Source organism: Mustela putorius, unplaced genomic scaffold, assembly GCF_011764305.1.
Source record: "Mustela putorius furo isolate JIRA1106 unplaced genomic scaffold, ASM1176430v1.1 tig00003845_pilon_pilon_pilon, whole genome shotgun sequence".
Lineage (NCBI taxonomy): Eukaryota > Metazoa > Chordata > Mammalia > Carnivora > Mustelidae > Mustela > Mustela putorius.
This window is the reverse complement of record NW_025421998.1, coordinates 66,180,939-66,202,866: the sequence shown is the minus strand read 5'-3', so window position 1 is coordinate 66,202,866 and position 21,928 is coordinate 66,180,939. Positions and strand designations below refer to the sequence as shown.

General features: G+C 40.2%; 1 protein-coding gene across 11 annotated transcripts in view; it reads left to right on the top strand.

Moving 5' to 3' along the window:
• Positions 1-21,928, top strand: part of ELMO1 (engulfment and cell motility 1) — a 520,745-nt gene that overhangs the window by 253,914 nt on the left and 244,903 nt on the right. The window lies entirely within an intron of this gene.

The window sequence follows — 21,928 nt, the reverse complement described above, 5'->3', positions numbered from 1 at the left end:
GTGTCTCGAAGCTGGTGTAGGTTTCCTACTGAATTTGAATTTCTAACTTGCAGACATGGATGGATTATTCTGAGATGAATGGCTCCAGAGTTGTGACTTTCCCCATTCTGTAAAATAAATGTCAAAATTAAATCAAGAGGGACACTTGAAATCAAGATTTTTGACTTAAATTTTCTCATGTGATGACATTAAAAAAAACACAACAGATACCAGAAAATGTCTTATCTGTAGTTGAATAATGGATTATGACAAAAACTCTCAGACTTAAATAACAAGGAAGGAGGATGAACTATCCACCCCAAACCTGCACAATCCCAGCGTTAGTGGAGACCCCTGAGGCTTATTCCACTTGGTAGAAAAGAGACAGGGTTCTCTCTGGTTCTCCTTCTGTTCAGTCCAATGCCAGAGACATGATAAGATAAACACAAAGAGAAGAATGGGAGAAATGAGGAGGAAAGAGAAATGCCTTTTCTCCTAATTTGTAGCAAACTAGTGAAACTCTCACTCTGGAGAGAGGGACAGACTCCTTTGTGGGCGGGGCAGAAGGAAACCAGAAGGAAGGCGCCCCCTGCTGAGTGGGCAAGACAGGTGTGGGAAGGACCAAGTGTGAACTCCCAGGAGCCTAGGGATGGTGACATAGGGCTGCTCCAATGGAGGCCCTGGATTTGTGCTGACTCCTACCTTGTCTTCAAGGAAAGGGGCCCAGATTCAGTAGGGTTGAGGTATATCATCCAAGATTGAGATGGAGGAGGATATGAATAAATGGACAAGGGAATTGTGAGTGGTTGAAATGACTAGCCCTCAGCTTAGAAAATACTTGATGAATGAATTGCCTAATGCAGCAAGAGTAAGGCTCAGACTTGAAGATGAGTCTATTACACTGACGTTCTCTGTTAGATCCCCCTTGGCGGCACTGGCTTTCTGGAGACCGGGGTTCAAGACCTGGCACCATTGTGGTCTAGTGATGTAAATGTGAGCAGCTTCTTTTGTCTAGGCTAAAGTTTCCTCTCCAAACAAGGAAGCAGTACTTCCCTAGGAGGCATTTGGAAATGTGTGGGTAGGTTTTGTTGTTGCCATGCCAGTGGGGTACTGCTGGCCAAAGCCTAGAATTATGGGACACTCTGCACGTGAAAGATTGTTCTACCCAGCAGCGGCCCCCTTGAAAAAAGTCATGCCAGATTTCTGAGTTCCCTGTAGGCACTATATTTTAACTTTATGTGTTTTTCTATATATGCGGTTTGACAAGCTTTGATTTATACTGAACTGTTATTTATAATTTGATTACGTAAAGGATTTTATGCATTCCAGCAGACAGTTGGGGATCAGGTGCTTGGTCAGAAATGCAGTCTTTCATAAGAAAATTATTTTTTCATGAGAGTTTAATTTGGCTTATATGCACGTATATTTATTGCACAGATTTTTTTTTCTAAGAATATAATCTGCTCTCAAAGTAAGTAAATTAATATTGTTGAGATACCTTATCATATAGCCTTGGAGGGTTGAGTGTGAAAAGAAGAAGCCAAATAGAAATTGAATTTAGCATTAACTGATTAATGTCTGTGGATGAAGGTTTCCAAAATTAGAGCTTATTGATGCTGAATGTATTGTTAATTGCATAAGAAGCATATGTCTCATGAAAAGTAATTTAACGTTTAGAACCCATTTTCCTTAATGCATTCTCCAAACTGTCATAAGCAAATTTAATACATGACCACCTGAAAGAGCTTGACATCTGATAGAAACTTGAAAAAAATAAAACTATTTGTAGGGACACCTGGGTGGCTCAGTTGGTTAAGCTGCTGCCTTCTGCTCAGGTCATGATCCCAGCGTCCTGGGATCGGGTCCCGCATTGGGTTCCTTGCTCAGCAGGGAGCCTGCTTCTCTCTCTGACTCTTCCTGTTTGTTCGTTCTCTCTCTCTCTCTCTCTCAGAAATAAATAAACAAATAACATCTTAAAAAAAAACTATTTGTAAAGAAAAATGTGGCCCTTTTTGTCCACCTGCCCTTTTCTTTTTTATTATTTTTATTCACATGCCCTTTTCTTTGCTGATTAGATAGTATCTATATGTGAGCCTATCTATATCTCTGCGCCTATTACTGAAATGTCTGTTATTTTCTCAAAAGTGTCAGTTTCCTGATGTTTTCTGTGTCCCTTCTGACTTTAGGGCATTAACTCCTGGATGGAAAGCCAAAGCTATTTACATGAACAATTGGGGTTAGGGGACCACATATAAAGTCTGAGGCCTTCTGCAAGGAAGTTTCGGGATGACTCTGGAAACAGTTATCCCAGTAATAGTGAAATGCTACAGGCGGTGGAAACCGTCGTCTCAGACAGCTAATTAAATTTTGAACTATGAGCTGAGTGGTCTCTTCTGAAACGTAAAGTTGGGTTCCTTTTTAGAATAAGCTTATATTGATGAAATTTGCTTTGTTTTTGACCAGATAAATTTCCTGCCTGAATGTAGTTATTCATTTGTTACTTATATCTTTAATTCAATAAACGCTTATTCTGTACCTGAATATGGTCTCACCCGTCACTTTGCCAGTCACAGTACAGTTGAGATCTTTAAAAGGAATTGTAACTCACACGTATACACCTGCACACAGGCGCACACACAGATGTTTCCTCTTCGCCCCGACACCCCCTTCCAGCTCTCCTCTTCCTTCAAACACCGTGTATTTGTACTTTTCTGAATTGTCTTCTTGCCCTATGTTCATTAATCTGCCACTCACTTTTCAATACCCCGTACCAAGGCTTCCACTCATCACTTTCCAGAAGCTGTTCTCCCGCCAAATGGAGAACCGCACCCCGCCTACCCCCCACCCCCTTCCCACCTTTGTCTCAACTGCCTTTCCATTGACACTGGATACTGTTTGCCACTGACCAGTTTGTTTTGTTTTGTTTTGTTTGTTTTTTTGTTTTGTTTTATTTTGTTTTGTTTTGCCTGAAGCCAGTCCTATCTGTCTTGGTTCTCTTTTTGTCCATTCCTCTTAGTCTCTCTGGGGGCTTTCTCTCCTTCTGCCTGTCCTTCTAATGCACACCATCCCAAGGACTCCACTATAGACCTTGTCTCTTCTCAGTGCCTCAGGCTGCACATGTTTTCTGAGTCACTATCAGATGCCCAGCAGGGAGCTAGGTGATGGCGATTCCCCAAGGATCAAGTCCTCCTGAGTCCTGTTCTTGAGGAGTTTACTGTCTGGAGATGGAAAGGCGGGGTGAAGAGATAAATACCAGGCACTTTCCAAGCCACTTGGAATGTATTTTGATTGGGTGGTGGTGGCACAGGGAAGACACTGGGGACACAAGGGAGAGTCAGGTCTGGAAAATTTCCTGGGGGAAGTGGCATCTACAGTAAGACCTACTGGATAATGCTAGACAATCAGGTGAAGGAAAGGGGAGAGTAATCCAGGTGGAGGGAGACATGCAAACAAGTGTATAAAGGTGTGTTGCCTTTTTTTAGGGAACCAAAAATAGTATAGTGTGGCTAAAACGGGGAGTGCTGAATATGATCTTGGCTTGAGGCAGATGTGGGTTGGTTCATTACAGACCCTAGAGGCCCTGGGAAGGTGTTTATTTGGACTTTAACCTCAAGGCATTGAAGAATTTTGGAAGTGCTTAAGTAAAGATGATGGGAGTTAATTTTAGAAAAATCACTTTCCTGCCAGAAAACAAATGTGAAAAATCAAGATGAGACAAAAATAAAAATTGGGGAATGTAAGGGGAAATGGAACTAAGGTAGTGTTTAGGGCACTGGGGAGAAGCAGTTTGAGTGGATTATCTTGGAACTGAAATAAACTGGGCTCTCTCTGAGGAAGAGGGAGACGACTGGCTTGAGTGAATACAAGGATGGTCATGTCATTAATGAGACAAAGTGTGTGTCTGTAAGGGGCTGGACATTTGGCAACATCCACAGCCTTATATGCACGTGGGACATCTGTCCAGTGGATGTACATGTCTAGTAGGCGGTGAGATGTGAGCAGCAGAGTTCAAACCCAGGTAAACCCCACATTTGGTAAATTCTATGTCCTTAACCTTGATCATTACCTTTAATCTGTTCATGTAGATTATTGCTGTTTTGTCTTACTGGCCTTCCTGTTGAAGTCTAGTATCTTCCTAGCCACCTTCCATGCCAGCTTCTAGGATGATCTTTCTAAACAGAGTTCAGAACCCTTTGGGAACTACCCCTGGCCCATAAGCCTCCCTCTTGTGGTCCCTGGCATATCATAGATTTAAATAATTTCTTGTTAATTGATTACAGACTTTCTTTAGTTTTTATTTAAATGACCTCTTGCCAAGTATTAATTCCTATCATTTTCCCTTTTAACAACTACATAAAGGTATATATTTTTTGCAACATGAGTTTATTAACCAGCAGCCTTTTCTTATGTGTTATTTAAATGTACTCTGTAACTGGGTAGTCATGAAAGCACTGGATGTAATTGAATTACCCCACACATGGACAGGCCCAGAACACGAGGAAGAATTGCAAATCTGAGCATCCCACTATGCCTGGAGTAAAATCTGGAGGCATAGCATGATTTGAGACTTCTGGGTCTTATTTACTCTGGGCATAATTGCTTTCATTTTTTCTGGAAATGCTTTACTCCGCAGCTCTCCCCACCAAAGCTCTCTCTGTGAGAGGTGGAGGGTGGCACTTGGCTCGTTCCCTTGAGCCTGCTGTCATTATTTTACAGGCAGGATAATGGTACAGAGCTGAGCGTGTTACATGTTTTGTTTTTGTTTGCTTTTTTTGTTTTGCTCTTTTTCCCCTCCCTGGAGTGGCAACTCTTTAATACATTGGAAAAAAGAAGATTAGCGACTCCACTGGAAATAAAGCCTTTGGACTAATAACGTGTATTCTTGTTGTATTTAATTATTCATTGGGAGCTGCCGAAAAACCCAAAATGACTTGGTTTTACATTTGGTTCAAGAGTCATGCTGGCTGTTGTGGGAGTCAGGATTGAGCCACAAAGCAGGAAGTAATAACGTGGAAATCTCTGGTCTCCAAAACGCACGGTAGCCAGGTCTGAGGAAGAAGGAGGATCATAAAAATACTTAAGACATGTTCCAACTAAAAGAAAGAGTGGCTTCAGGATGCAGTTCAGTCTTTATGGTCCCATTTGTTATCCCATGTTTGATCCGAGAAAATGTGTACCTAGAGGAGGTTGGGCAGCATAAGAGACATGTTGCATAAGTTAGCTCAGACTTGAAGAAAATCCTTGAGAGAAGCACTGTCATCACCATTTTGTAGACTCAGGAACTGGGATCTGGAGAGGTGTAGAGAGTTCCATGAGGTCAAACAGCTAGTAGACAAGCAGAGCCTGAACTTAGGTCTTTGGCCTTCCCATCTTAGCCTCCTTCCAGTCAGTCTCCGGCTTCCTGTCTCTGGGCTTGGAGTGTGGTGAACATAACAGTGCTGTTCTTGAAATGGAGGGAAAGAGGACAGAGTCCAAGACACATGATTAGATTGATGATGCCATCAAGGAAGTGTTGGTATTTACTTACCGTCTTCCTAAATCTAGCCTCATCAGGAAGTCATTCCTAAAGTAAGAGAGGTGGTCCCTTCTCTTTCCATTTAACTACAGACTTTTTAAACTGTGTCACATTGTCTCTATTAAATTGTAAATCCTCTGAAAACCTAGGCTGCCTTTTTCCTCTACGTTACCATATTACCGAATATGTGCCTGAGACTCAAATGATGTTATTTAAAAGAATAAATGAGCCTGGCAAAGGTATCATTGCAGAGCTTTCCAGATTTCCGATGTGGTTGTAAGTTTCAGACTAGTGACATGAGAAGTGACATTTGGAAGATGAGGGGAGCTTCAGAACCTATTGTCAGTCATCTGTCTCCCCCTTGGCATTGCAGCCAGACAGAAGCGTGCTGTGCATTAATCCCAGGCCCTAAAGACGTCAGATAAGCTACTTAAATGTGCAACAATAAAAGCCAAATGCATGCAAATGAGATATTTCTGTTATTGCTTACATCTTTTTCCGTGGAAAAAAAATTCACACAGAAAAGGAAAACAGCCCATCTTCTTAGATGCTGAAAAGCATCTAACTAAAGGAAGAGGAATTCCTTTAACATGCACGTTTATTCATTCACTGACCCACTCAGGAAATATTATCAAACACCTCGCATCTGTCAGGCTGGTGACACGCACAGTGGATCTGGTGGTCCACAAGAAGAGCGGGGTCTAGTTGGTAAATAGCAGAAATTAGAACAGCAGGCAAAAGAAGAGAGTAGAGCTTGTTTTGTCGAGGGTTTTTTTTTTTTTTTTTTTTTTAATTTGCTTGTTTGTTTGTTTGTTTTTCTCCGCCTTGGGATTTTTCTTGTTTCCTTCTGGATTTTTAGATGTGACCTATCCTGGGCAAATCTACCAAGTCACAAAACCTTTACTTGATAGTTCTTTGCCGTTTCCCACAATATTTTGAGCAGGTATATGTTTCACCATTTTATAAATTATCATACTGTTTAACTCCATCGAGTCACTTAGGACTCACTTTCTTAACCAGTGACTTAATTTTAAGGAATGGCACTACTTCTTAGAGAAATATTCTGGTGTTGGGTCAATGGGGACTAGAATAAACCTGACCCCTCTTGTATGTTTTCTTTGGTATAATATTTGTCATAAATAAAATGTTTTCTTAATGAAGCTGTTACGCAACTTGTATAGTATTTCTGAAATCTTGAGGTTTCTAGTAACAAAATTAAGAGTAAACACTGGAAACTACTTGTTTTTCACGCAGCCTGCAATTTTTGCCTCCTAATTTATGATGAACATTTCATCTAATTGGAATAGTTTTGCACCCTGGGTGACGATGCTGGACGTTAGTGGTTTTCCCAAGTGGGGAAAAATAGAAATCCCTTTAAAAATAAGATGAATTATAATGGTTTCAGGCAGCTGTGAACCAGGGCACATGTATGTTTCAAATGTTATACCAAATCAGAGCAGAAATATTTATAATACATGAAGTAAATTCAATTATGGGAAAAGATGGATATTTGTACCTAAGAATTGTTTTCTCAAGCTTCTTCCACTATTTTTATCCATTTCACATTTTTTTTTTAACAGATGAAAAATTTAAAGTGTGTTTATACTATTTCAGAACCTTTAAATGGAGTCTTCCTTCTCATGATGCATACATAGTAAACAACACTTCTAAAAAATAGTTGAGAGAAATACTGGCTTAGACCCTAACTCACCACTGAGTTGTGGAGGCCTAGGTCTGGAGGCAGCACTGAAAAGAAAATGCTCTGAGATGACCTAGGATGAGAAAAGCTATCATCTTTTAAGCCTTTGCCTCATTTTGACTGCTTAACACACATTATTTGTAATCTTCCATGCAGTGCTCCCAGGGATGGGAAGATAAGGTGACCCTTGTACCCTCTTCTTCCAGTACACAGATCTCTGTTTGATGAGGCCTGCTTCAAGTTCAAAGCCGTTTTGGCAAAACTCTTTTTGATTTCTCTCTCCTGTGTCCGAGGGCGTAAACATACTTGTCATAGCAAACACAGAGCTTGCCACGAGGTAACCACTATGCTAAGCACATATATTAATCTTTTACAACACCCCTATGACATCAGCAGTGTTGTTATTTCTATTTTACAGATGAGGAAACTGTCACACAGAGAAGTTAGGTGGCTTGCCCAGAGTCACACAGCTGAGGAAGTGCCAAAGCTGAATTTAAAGCCAAGTACTCGGCTTCCAGTGGCTTTTAGGGGTTTGTAGATTCATATGGGGGAGGGGGGTGTCGCAGCTGCAGTTCAAATGAGTCTGTGGTTGGGTTTGTTTAGTATTTTTAAAGGGAAGAGAATTTGAATTGCCTTTAGGCAGGGCACGCATCCCCTCTTCAAATTACCATGAGCCCCAGAACTCTCTATTACAGTCTGTCTGGCTGCTTCATGCATTCTTGTTACCTGCCTTGTATCTGAGGGACTTGAGTTAGCAATCACCAATGCCAGTGGTCTACAGCGACCTCTGTGAAGTTCTAGATACATTATCAGCAGGCAGTAGGTGCTCAAGCCCTTTTCTTTGCCTTTTCCCTTTCCTCGTCCATAAAGTTGTGCTTGCCTAATGCTTCGTCTCTCTCTCACTAAGAATAAAGCGTCTAAATTTCAGCCTCCTGAGGGCAGGCAAAAGGAATAGGCATGCTTCTCAAATTCTCCGGTTGTAAACTTTAAGGAAGAAATGTCATCAGATCTTATTATAAGTACACCGGACCGGTGTTCCTGGGGCTCCAAGCATGGTCAGCCTTCCACACGATGTCAGACCATGCAGTGGGTCCCTTGCTGCCCACTAGCTGGCATTTCAAGGAAGCAGGAACCAAGGATCTTACATGAACTAAGGCAGGGTGCTGATGGAGGCAGTGCTGAGTTTTAAAATAAATTAAGGAACTTTTAACATTTCGAGGGGGAAATTGGCAGTTTCCCAAGCGGCATAATTACAGGACAGTGTGTAATGTGTAATTAAACTTAACTATGAAGCAAATGATTGGAATAAAGCTTGGTGGCACATCATTTTTTGTTCTCACAGTGCTGACAGATCCTCCCCTCCCCTTGTCCCTGAGATGGCTTTAGCGGCAATTGCTCCTAATTTTTTTTTAAATGAAATTATATGTTGCCAGTTAAACACACAGTTTCGTGTAAAGGAACCTTTTTTATTTGAACGACGTTTTCCTTCTAGGTGATCTGGAGCACAGAATCAATTTGGAATAACAAGGACCCCAAGGCATAGCCTTGCTGGGACTTTAAAATGACTCTTTTTCTATTAATTCATTTACATACTTTATACTTTGCTTTTATTTTTATTCTTTCTTTGACCAAGGTCCACAGCCCGGAGGCTTGTTTTTATGTAGCCTTTTCATGTTACAAAAATAGCGGCATTAATTTCATTGATTGTGAATAACCAAGCTGTTACTGCCAGTCAGGACCCCCTGAGAGTGTGAATATATGTGATTAGATTTACTAATTGCACTGGAAGGCATAATTTCTGACTTCCAAAGTCAGTGATTTGAATGGGATGCTTCAGGCCTTGGGATGAGATCATTGTTCAATATGGGCTTGCTTTTGTCTTTGAAGACCCATTATCTGAGCAAAAGCAGGCAGGTTTCACAGACATGACCTACTGGACATAACAGTGTACACGCTCTGTGTTCACACCACCTGAGTTCTTTTGGTACTTGATTTAGTTTCTGGAATCTGAAGCAGGACTAAAACATGCTAACTACCTGTTTCCTTCTCCTTGGCTACCAGCCCAGGCTGGGTATTAGGTTCAGAATATTTTTTTCAATTGTGTTATGTTAGTCACCATACAATACATCATTAGTTTTTGATGCACTGTTCCAAGATTCATTGTTTACATATAACACCCAATGCTCCATGCAATCCATGCCCTCCTTAATACCCATCACCCATCCCCCTAACCCCCTCCCCTCTAAAACCCTCAGTTTGTTTCTCCGAGTCCACAGTTTCTCATGGTTCACCTCCCCCTCTGATTTCCTCCCCTTCACTTTTCCTTTCCTTCTCCTAATGTCCTCCATGTTATTCCTTATGTTCCACAAGTAAGTGAAACCAGATGATAATTGACTTTCTCTGCTTGACTTATTTCATTCTGCATAATCTCCTCCAGTCCCATCCATGTTGATGCAAAAGTTGTGTATTCATCCTTTCTGATGGCTGTGTAATATTCCATTGTATATATGGACCACATCTTCTTTACTCATTCATCTGTTGAAGGACATCACAGCTTTTTCCATAGTTTAGCTATTGTGGACATTGCTGCTATGAACATTGGAGTGCATGTGGCCCTTCTTGAGAAAAAAATGAAGCTACATAAAACCAAGCTACATAATGAACTCTGTGTAGTGGACACACTGCAAACCTAAGCCCAGTGTGAATTATAAGGGTAAAAACTGCAGACGTCCTCCCTAGAGGACTGGTGAAGCCCTGAGCTGATAATGACTGTCCTGAGATCTCTTAGATTCTATAATACCTTCCCATTCTTTCTCCAAACTGGACCTCTCTCAGTCCACATTGTCCATTTTCATATCTCACTATGCTGAACAAATAAATATTTATTGAGTACTTGCTCTGTGACCAGCTGCCTCCTTTCTGCTGCATTGATCAATAATTTGATCCTCTTCTTTGATTATACATTTTCTACCTTCACGGGACAGAACTCAGTAGCTGCCATGCTAGAGATTTGCTGTTGTTTCTTCCCGTTTTGCTCTCATTGCTGCACCACGTCATAGTGCGGAAGTTCCAGGAGCTGCAGATCACTTCTGCATGTTTTTTAAGGAGGAAAGTTTTCTGGGAATCCTCTCTCTTTTGTGTGCCTAGAGTTGGAAGGTGGTATAGGCCTCATTGGCTTTCCAGTTATTTTTAAATAATAGACTTTATTTTTTAGAGAAGTTTTAAGTATACAGAAAGATTGAGCAGAGATATGGAAGGTTCCCATACATCCTCCTGCCATGCTGCCACTCACAGTTTCCCCTATCATGAGCACCTTGCATGAGTCGTGTACACTTAGTTACATTTGATAAGCCAATATCCTGCAACCTTGCTATCATTGCTCATTACTTCCAGGAGTTATTTGTTGAGTCTTTGGAATTTTCTAGATAGATAATCATGTCATCTCTGTACAGTTTTATTTCTTCCTCTCCAGTATGTATACTTTTCAAGTCTTTATCTTATTGCATTACCTAGGACTTTCAGTAACATATTGAGGAGTGGTAAGAAGGAACATCTTGCCTTGATCCTGATCTTAGGGGGAAAGACTTAAGTTTCCCAGCATAAAGTATGATGTTCGTTACCTGTAGATTGTTTTATAGATGTTTTTATTAAAAATTCATGAAATTCCCTATCAGCATTATTTTGCTAGGACTGCTGTAACAAAGGAAAATGGACTGGGTGGCTCAAACAACAAAAATATATCCCTTCACATTTCTGGAGGCCAGAAGTCTGAGATCAAGGTGTCAGCAGGACTGATTTCTTCTAAGATCTCTCTGGTTTGTAGATGTTTGTCTTCTCCCTGTGTTCTCATGTGGTCTTCTTTCTGTCTGTGTCTGTGCCCTGTGGAAGGACCCAAGTCATATTGGATTAGGACCTACTGTAGTGACCTCATTTTGACTTAATTACCTCTATAATTAACCTGTCTCCAAATAAAGTCACATTCTGAGGCACTAGGAATTAGGACTTCAGTCAATGAATTTATCCCAATTCATTAGCCCAATTGAGCCCATAACACCATCTACTCCTAATTTGCTGAGAGTTTTTATCATGACCGGACTTTGGATTTTGTTAAATGCTTTTTCTATGTGCATTAATATTATTGTATGATTTTTCTTCCTTTACTTGATGAATTACATTAGTTGATTTTTGAATGTTGAACCAGCCCTGCATATCTGGAATAAATCCCATTTTATTATAGTGTATAATTCTTGGGTTCTATTTGATAATATTTTGTTGAGCATTTTGCATCTGTTTGTGTGTAATTTTCCTTTCTTGTAATGTCTTTGATTTTGGCTTAGAGTAATGCTGACCTCATAAAACAAATTAGGAAGTGTTCCTCTGCCTCTGTTTTCTGGAACAGACTGTAGAGAATTGACATCATTTCTTTTTTTAAACGTTTGGTAGAATTCACCAATAAAACCATCTGGGCATGGAATGGTTACTAATTATTGATTCAGTTCCTTTAATTGATACAGGCCTATCCAGATTATCTATGTCTCCTGTATTTTGAGGAATTGGGCTTCTTCATCTAAGTTATCAGATTTGTGGGCATAGAGTTGTTATAATATTACCTTATTACCTTTTATTATCATTGGGTCTGTAGTGATGGCTCCTCTTTCATTTTCAACATCGGTAATTTATCTTCTCCCACTTTTTCTTGGCTAGCCTTGCTAGATTTTTATCATTTTTTTAAAGATTTTTTTTTAAAGTTTATTTGACAGAGAGAGAAATCATTAGTAGGCAGAAGTAGGCAGAGAGGTAGGCAGATAGAGAGGGAAACGCGTCCCTGCTGAGCAGAGAGCCCAGTGTGGGGCTCGATCCCAGGACCTGGGATCATGACCTGAGCCGAAGGCAAAGGCTCAACCCATTGAGCCACCCAGGCACCCCAGAATTTTATCATTTTAATTGATCTTTATCACTTTAATTGATCTTATTATTTAATTGATCTTTTGGCTTCACAGATTTTTTTTGTGCTGGATTTCCAGTTTTCTGTTTCATTGATTTTGGCACTTATTCTTATTACTACTATCTTCCACTTACTGCAGATTTAATTTGTTCTTTTCTGGTTTCCTAAAGTAGAAGCTTAGATTATGGATTTTGCATCTTTTTTGTTTTATAATATATGCATCAAATGCTGTTTTTTACCCTGTAAGCATTGCCTTTGCTGTATCCCACTCATTTCTAAAAACTCTATTTTCATTTTCATTTAGTTCAAAATATTTTCAAAAACTATTTAGGCTTTTTCTTTAAGCCTTGTGTTATTTAGATGTGTGTTGTTCAAACTCCACAAATATTTTGGGATTTCCCAACTACCTTTGGGGTATTGATTTCTGGTTTAATTCCATTGCCAAAGAGCATACTTTCTGTGATTTCTATTTTTTCTGTTAAGATATGTCTTATAGCCTGGATATGATTTATCTTGTAAATGTTCCATGTGCGTCTAAGAAGAATGTGTATTTGACTGTTGTTGGATAATGTATCCTATGCACATCAATTAGATCGAGTTGATTCATGGTGCTGTTCATTTCAACTGTGTACTTAATGATTATCTGCCTGCTGGATCTATAAATTACCAAAATATAGATATTCAAGTCTCTAAGCATAAAATCAGATTTGCCTCGATTTCCTCACATTTTTATCAGTTTTTGCCTAACATAATTCAGTGTTCTGTGGTTAGTGCATGTATTTAAAAATTATTGTCCTTTGAACAATTGAACTCTTTGTCATTATCTAATGTCTCTCTTTTCCCCCTGACAATTTTCCTTGCTCTGAAGTTTGCTCAGAATATCTGAAATTAATATAGTTAGTCATTTTGTTTTAATTCATGTTACCAAGTGGGGGGTGCTCCAGTCAGATGGGGGTCACCAGATGGGAGTGATCCAGTTGGGTGGGGGCCAGCAGAGTAGTTGGTGAGAGAATTCACCCAAGGCAGAACAACAGAGTTTATTGAACATATCACAAAGGAGCAGCAGGCAGGACAGCAAAGGAAAAATTGTCTGTGACAAGGCAGTGGTGAAGGACCACAGTTAAAGAGCAGAGTGAGAAGGTACAGGAAAAGTATGGAATTTTCCCTTTTTTGGTAATCTTAGGAACTGTGCCTGGTTCTAGTTGGCAGTTAGGAATTGTGACTATTTCAAGGAGGGTCACTTAATAAGTCTGTTTGCATTGCCTCTTTGTATTCAGCTTGGTGGTTGCTCTGGGCCCTTTTACCTTACCCAGGTTTCCATTGGTCAAGCTTATTGCCTAAAAGTGGCCTCTACACCAAGATATATCTCTCTCCATCTCTCTACTTTTATAATCTGTGTATCTTTATATGTAGAGTGGGTTTTCTCTGGACAGTGTGTAATTGGGCCTTGATTTTCTGACAGCCTTTGTTTTTTAATTGATATATTTAGGCCATTCACATTTAAAGCAATTGTCGACATAATTGGATCAATATCTACCATATTTGTTTCTGTTATCTATTTGTTGTCCTTTTCCTTTGTGTGTATGTATTTCTTTTCTTTTGTTTTTCACTCTTATTTCTACCCTCTCTGTTTTTAATTGAGCATTTTCTGATTCCATTTCTCTCTTTCTTTGGTATAGCATTCATACTTCTATTAACAATTTTTAGTTGCTGCACTAGAGTTTGCAGTATACATTTACAACTAATCTAAGTTCGAAATAATGTTATACCACTTCACAGCTAGTGCACGTGCTTTATACGAGATTATTCCCAATTCCTCCCTCATTCCCCTTATTCAACTCAATTATCTAGAGACAGTAATCACTCAATACATTATTGGTATTATTATTTTGAACAAACTGTTTTCTGTTAGATCAATTAAAAATTTAAGAATATTTTGTTTTGCCTTCCTTTACTTCTTCTCTAATACCCTTTCTTTCCATTTGAAGATCCATATTTCTGATCTATATCATTTTCTTTCTTTGTGAAATTTTTCTTTTAATATTTCTTGTAAGACAGGTCTTTTGGTGACAAGTTCTCTTATGTTTTTATTTGTCTGACAAAGTCTTTATTTCTCTCTTATCTCTCAAGGAAAAATTTTTTGGACCCAGAATTCTATGCTTTTTTTTTTTTTTCATTCAAAATTTTTAAATATTTCACTCATTCTCTTCCTAATCCTATGACTTCTGAAGAAAAGTCTGATCTAATTCTTATCCTTGTTCCTCTTTTGGTAAGGTATTTTCTCTCTACCTCTTATTTCTTTCAAGGTTTTCTGTGTCTTTGATTTTCTGCAGTTTGCATAATATGCCTAGGTGTAGATTTTTTTGGTATCTATACTGCTGCTTTTTCTCTGAGTTTCCTGGATCTGTGCTTTGGTGTCTTTAAGTAATTTTGTGGAACACTGAGCCATGTTTACATCAAATATTTCTTGTTACTTTCTCTGCTTCTTCTTCTTGTATTCTCATCACATGTGTGTTACAACTTTTGTAATTGGTCACAATTCTTGGATATTCTGTTTTTTTTTTTTTATCAATTTTTTTTAAAGCCACTGAACCATGCTGATTAAGTTAAGAGTTTTTGCTGAAGAGGTAGGCAGAAGACAGATCGTGAAAGATGTTGCATGCTTTGCTAAATAGAGCATTTCTGCATTTATATACTTGACATATTGCCCTTCTGTGTGAGTGAGTATTTCCTTTGGATACAAGGTGTACTTCTTTTTTTTTTTTTTTTAAAGATTTTATTTATTTATTTGACAGACAGAGATCACAAGTAGGCATAGAGGCAGGCAGAGAGAGAGAGAGAGAGGGAAGCAGGCTTCCTGCGGAGCAGAGAGCCCGATGCGGGGCTCGATCCCAGGACCCTGAGATCATGACCCGAGCCAAAGGCAGCAGCCCAAACCACTGAGCCACCCAGGCGCCCCACAAGGTGTACTTCTAAAACTGCTATATTTCTAAAACTGCTATAGACAATAGCAATGGCAGAAATTTTGAGCTAGAGAGTGATGTGGTCTGATTTGCCTTTATGGAAGATCAAACCAATAGTATGGAGAATGAATTGGTGGTATCTGTAACTAGAAACAAGTCATTGCAATGGTCCAAATGAAAGATGAAGAGATTGATGTAGAAGAAGATAGCCGGAATGGGTTTGGGATAAAAAATTCCTTTTCTTTTCAGCTTAGGAAATTGTTTTGTCTTATGTTTAACTCACTGATTCTTTCCTCATCCCTGACCAGTATATTAATGATCCCAACAAAGACATTCTTTATTTCTTTTACAGTGTTTTTCATTTCTAGCATTTTCTTTTGATTATTTCTTAGTGTTTCCATATCTCTGCTTACCTTGCCCACCTGTTCTTGCCTTTTGTCTACTTTTTCTGTTAGAGCCGTTAGCATATTAATCATGGTTCTTTTTAGTTCCTGATCTGAGGAGCCCCAAATCTCCACCATATCTGATTCTGGCTCAGATGTTTTCTTTGTCTCTTCAGAGTGTGTTTTTGCCTTTTAACATTTCTTTAAGTTTTTTGTTGACAGCTGGACATAATGTATTTGGTAACATGAACCAAGGTAAATAAGCCTTTAATGTGAGATTTTATGTTTATCTAGGTAGGAATTATCCTGAATTTAGGGTTTGTTGTAGCTGTGGTATCAGAGGCTGAAATTTGTGGTGTCAGAGGCTGGTATGTTTTTCTCACATCTGTTGTCTGTGTGTTTCCCTACAGACTCCTTCAAAAATAGGGTCTGAGGCTTGTAGTTTTTTTTACCTGTGATTTTCTGTTATTATAGAGGAGCCCTGTTGATGTGATGGCAAAGTATAGGGAGAAGGAAAGTGTCCTATAGTCCTGTGATTAGATCTCTTTGTCTTTTTAATGAGCCTATGCCCTTGTGCTGTGGCCTTCACGTGTCCTTCTCAGTTCCTTTCTCCTCTTTCAGATGAGACAAGAGGGCTGAACATGGCTGTAATCATGTTGGTTAGGTTCTGGTGACATCTATTTAGTTTAGACTCCGGTAAAATAGTTTCCCTTGAGCGCAGGTCACTGTTAAAGAGAATGGAATGCTCTGGGCTTAGTCCAAAATGATTACTTATAGCCCCCCCCCCCCATTGAAGTTAGAGAGGATTTTTCTCTAACCTTTATCTTGAGAACATGGCAGTGCTCCTAGAGGTATAACTCATGAAAGTGTGCAAGACTCCTGTAAGGCTGGGCCCTCAGAGGTTTTCGCTCTTAGGGAACATCCTGTGTCTAGCAATGTCAGTTATCTTTTGAGCGTTCTCAGCAGGCTCTGGCATTGGCTTCTGCTCCCAGTAGTTGCAATCCTCAGTGTTTGTCTGTTTTTCCAGTTTTAAGGGTGACAGTTTGCCCAGTGGCCTCAGTTCTCTGACAGAACTTAGAAGAGGTGTTGATTTTCAGTTTGTTCACCCTTTTTCTTGTTGTGAGTGTGGGAGTGACAACTTCTAACCTTTTTACATGTCAGACAGGGAACCAGAAATCCCTTCGGTTTTCTTAGTAGGAAAAAAACAAAACAAAACATTTGAATTTGAAAAATAGCTAGCAGTGTTGTTCCATTGCTGGAAATTCCTGTACTCAGTCATTCTTTTACTACAAATATCCTAGGATCTACTTTCTTGGGGGTTAAGCTTGGCTAAATCAACTTAGAACATTAATGTTTAAAATTTTTATGGCACTGAGTATAGGTTGCCACAAAAGACCCTTCCAGGAACTCTAAAATCCCTGGCTCAGAGGATTACTCTTCATTTCATTAAGACTCGGTTGCCGTTAACCTCCATCAATAAATTCTGTTGACTCTATCTACAAAATATACATACAATCCCACCTATTTTCCCACCTCTTCTGTCCTTATAATAATCTAATCCATTGGGTCACGTGGGTTGCTTAGCTGGTTAAGCATCTGATTCTTAGTTTCAGCTTAGGTTGTGATCTCTGGATGGTGAGGTTGAGCCCCACGTTGGGCTCCATGCTCAATGGGGAGTCTGTTTCTCTGCCCCCCCCTTCTCCCCACTCCATGCATGTGCTCACTCTCTCTCTCTCTATCTCTCAAATAAATAAATCTTTTAAAAAATAATGTAATTCATTGAATATTTCTCTTGTAATGTTGTGGTAGTCTCTTAATTGGTTCTTCCTGCTTCCACCCTTGTTCCTCTTGTCGGTTCTCAACACAGTAGTCAGAATATTAGGAAACATGAGCAATCTTTCTATCTTTCTAAACTTTTTTCACATCTTGTCACCTCTCTGTTCAAAATCCTCCAGTGGCTCCCATCTCCCTCTGTGTAAAATCCAGAGTCACGCCATGACCCCTAAGTCTCCATGATAATCTGCCTCTCCGTCTTTATGTGCATCTTTTCCTTGCTCATTCCAGCCGCAGGTACCTCCGTTGTATTAGTCTCCTAGAGCTGCCATAGCAAAATACCACAGACTGACTGACTTAAACAATAGAAATTTATTTCCCAGAGTTCTGGAGGCTGGAAGTGTGAGATCAGGGTTGGTTTCTCTTTTTGGCCTCTCTTGGCTGGCAGACGCCTTCCTCCAGGCTGTGTCTTCATGTGGCCACCCTGCTATGCCCTTCCATCCCCCATGTCTCTGCTTCTTCTTACAAGGACACCAGTCGTATTGAATTAGAGCACCTCCCTAAGGACCTCATTTTAACTTAGTTGCCTCTAAAGTCTTTTATCACCGAGTACAGTCATATTCAAGATGCTGAGGTTTAGGCCCTCAACAAATGAATTCTGGGGAGGACACAGTTCAATCCACAACATCCTGCTGACTTTGAACATCCAAGGTCTCCACCAGCCTCTAGGCATTGTACTTGGTTTCCTCTCCTGAGAACCTGCTCCCCAGTTAGTCCTGTCATTTCTTCCCTCATTTCCTTTAGGCTCAGAGTGCCCTTTCTTCACCACCAGGTATTAAGTAATGATTTCATCCTTTTGCTCCCTATTTCCACCCGCACCTTTGTTTTCCTCCAAATGTAATACTTGCTTATTATACTCCAAATTGATTTTTGTATTATTTCCTGTTTATCTGTGCTGATATATAAACCCCATGAGGGCAGACACTGTGTGTTGTGCCTCTGCTATGCCCCAGTGTCTAGAGCAGCGGCAGGCATACAGAAGGCCCTCAGCACATACCTGTTAAATGAGTGCCTAAATCAGTTGTGCTCTGGTGTTTTGCCTTCTGACTGAGATTGCCAGGCACTCCAAGGTAGGAAGCCATGGAGATAGGTTCCCATCTGGAACATGCTATAGCCTTCCTGGCTGTAGACTTTGTCCTCTGTCTATCCTGGAATGGAGACCAAATTAGAAGCTCTACCAGTGTGCCCCAAAATGGCCTTGGCCCAGATATGCTGATGCTTATACTTGGATGAGTCACTGCTGACTTTTGTTTTTAAGTCGTATTCATGTGAGCAGAGTCCAGCTAGTATTAGCAACCTGCCTACCAAATCAGAAGGTGTTTTGTATTAGCGTAATAAAATTTAGGTGGTGATGTTCCCAAATGTCCCATTGTATATGATAAAAATAACTTTTTTCCTTAGGAACTGTACAATACACCTAGTAGACCCAGGAGTGTTTGACATGTCAGATAATTTTAATTTTACATTGACCTTAATTTTATCAACTTTTTCTCTGCATTGGTAAAAACCCAATGTTCCAAGATTTAGTATAAAATCATAAATAATAGACAATATTTTTCTTGCACTTTATAAAGCAATTAAAACACTATTCGTAACAGATATAACAACCCTGACAACTAACTTCTTACTGGCTGGTTTATTAAATTTTATTCTGTGTAAGTATCCTTAATCTGAGACCCCAGTGTATGTCATTCATACCTACTTGTACAGTCACAGTTACCAAGATCGAGGAGGCTAGCTTGGCTGACTTTTCAGGTTTTGAATGGTGATGCTCCTGTACCACAGGACATTTGCACTTTTTGTTCCTACTGACTCAGCCCCTCTTTTCTCTAGTCCATCTTATTTGCTTCCAAGTTTTGGCAGTTATGAATAAAGCTGCATTAAACATCTACATGCAGCTTGATGTGTCCCCATTAGTTATCCACTCCTTCGGGTAAATACTAAGACGTGCTATCACTGGATTAGTATGATAAGAGTGTGTTAGTTTTGTAAGCAACCACCCAACAGTCTTCCAAAGCGACCATACCACTTTTGCATTCCCATCAGCAAAGAATGAGAGTTCCTGTTTCTCCACATCCTCATCAGCATTGGGTGTCGTCAGTTGCAGATTTGGGTAATGAAATGATTTTAAGGGAATGCTGTCCCATTTAAATGGAGTGTGACCCAAGCATCTTGGATGATGATTTGTTGATATATATTAAGTGGCAAAAATACTAAGATCGTTTGATGGAACACTTCCATTTCTAGAAATGTACTTAAAGGAAATAATTTTGTAAATAAACATAAAAAATAATGTTCCCCAAGGATGTTAATCATTAGCCTTGGGTAATGTGCAGAAGAGAGCACTTTGGGGTAAAGGGAGGGGTTTGGACACAGGAATGTGAGTGACGGGGTAGAGCTTTGCACCATGCAAATGCAAAGCCACCATGCCTCTTTGCCTTGGCTGTCATATCGTACATTAAGATTTGCGTCTTTTTTTTTTTTTTTTAAGAAAATAGGAATAAGTAAAGTCTACTTTGGATATAACTACTGTGAGATAACTGATCTCTCTGATATTTAAACACTTATACTCTTTACCATGTTGGCTGCTTAGGCACAAGTATAGCCAGCCTCTCTGTCATGGCCAGGGTATGCCTCATGTGGCATAAGACGGACCTGGTTCATTCCAGAAGGCAGTCTGGGGCTAGTCAAGGTTGCTTCCTGGGAATACCTCAAGCATTGTTTTGGCTTGCATTACTCTCTTTCCCTCTCCATGTCTTCTGAGATTTATGTCAATTATAAAGTAATTAGGAGAAATCTTATTAATCTTGCTATAAAGGAATACCTTTGAATGTCTTGTTTTCCATTTCTCATGTTCTACCTGAAAACATAGAATGAATGGAGAGGCCAGTCATCAGGCAAGGAAAGTGGGGCTCACACTGAGGGCCTCTTTCCAGGTGGAACAGAGGACTTGGAATCAGAACTGCTCCCCAGAATGCACAAAGAAGGAAGGCCTACCAGGGGGCATTATCACCTAGGAAACATGAGTGGGTTTCTCTTTCCATACTTCAACGTGGGATGCCAGCCCTGAAGCTCCCTTTGCAGGTTGTCCCTCTTCTGTCCCAACCACCCATGCAGGATTCCCTTGTAACAGGAGGGTAAGGAGCTGAGCCAACATACCCGTGCAGGGTATGTGCAAAGAGACTTCTTTCGAGATGGAACCTGGCTCCCTGTCATCTCATAATACATTTTTTCCTGCTGGTTCTCACTCACAGTATTTACAGGAAGCATTTATAGCAAATACTTGCCAAGTGTTTTCCATAAACACAACTAAGGACATTTTTCACACATTCCAACAGCTCTGTAAATGTTTGTTTTCACAATGCACAAAGAAGGTGAGTGTAGTTTCCCTAAGCAGGCCTTTGAAGTGTGGGCTTTGGCCCAGTGAGAATTTGCATCTGACTTGGTTCTTGGAGGACAAGTCTCCCTGGGGCCCTTTGGGCACTTGCAGAAGGCTCCCTTTCAAGAGGAGTTTTCCTCCAAGGTTTGGATTCCTGTGCTCCAGCTGTGGAGAAGTTTCTGGGTACTGGCCACCCCCACGAGGAAGGAAAGGGTGAGGTTGGAGGTTGCTGGGAGCATCACAGAAGTCATTGCTGCTGATAAAGTCCACAGGGAAATAGAATGGGGAGTATGGATGGCAGGGCTTAGAAGGTGACTGTAACTCTGTGAAGATAAATGAGGATGTACAGGAAAAAAAAATTGGGAAAATTCTCCTGTTAAAGCTAGGTAAATTAATCCTTACCATAAAGGACAGAGATGTCTACTGGATCCTTGGTGAGTACTGACAGCTCAGTTAGAGGCCAGAGTTGTATCCTGTGGTGTCCGTTGACTTGCATAGTAACTATCTCCTTAGTAAGTCCTAGCTTATGTGTGACTTTGCTATGCCCTGAGGGCTTGACAGGTGATTGAGATGTGGTTCTACCCACTAGGGAAAAGAAGACACATATACTTGCCACAGTTTGGGACAGAAAGTGAGAACTGCTGTAAAAAAGAGAAAGATAAAGGACTGTGAGGTTTTAGAGGAAGGAGCTGTATAAGGTTTTATGAAGAAAGTGACATTGAGTTGAGTCCGAAGGAGAAGGGAAATTTAGACAAATGCTGGAGGGAAAGGGGGGAGGGGTGGAGAGATACCAGGGAAGGAAGTCTGCATAGAAGGACACACCACACTGGGACCCACTCCTGTAGGAGCGCCGTCCCGCAGAAGAGATCTCTCCTTTCGCAGAAGTAGCCAAGATTTGAGATGCTTATATAGAATGAGCTGGAACAAGATGAATTCCATTTAAAAAGCTAGATTTAATAGAAGAAAGATTTCCTTTTCACATGAATTCAAGGAAAACAACAGATGGCCTAATTCCGGAATTGGGTTTCAAAAAGTAATTTTCCCCTTGTAGCTAATTTAGTATGTGTGTCCTCGGAAAATCCGTATTTTCAAGCAGAAAAGGCCGATTAATTATTGTCCAGAAGAAGGTGGTGGGACATAAACAGTTCTCCTCGCCTTTCCAGCCCCTCAAGTCCAGTCTCCCCAACCCGAGGGAATTTATAAATCTGTGAGCGAAGTGAGAAAATGAGGTG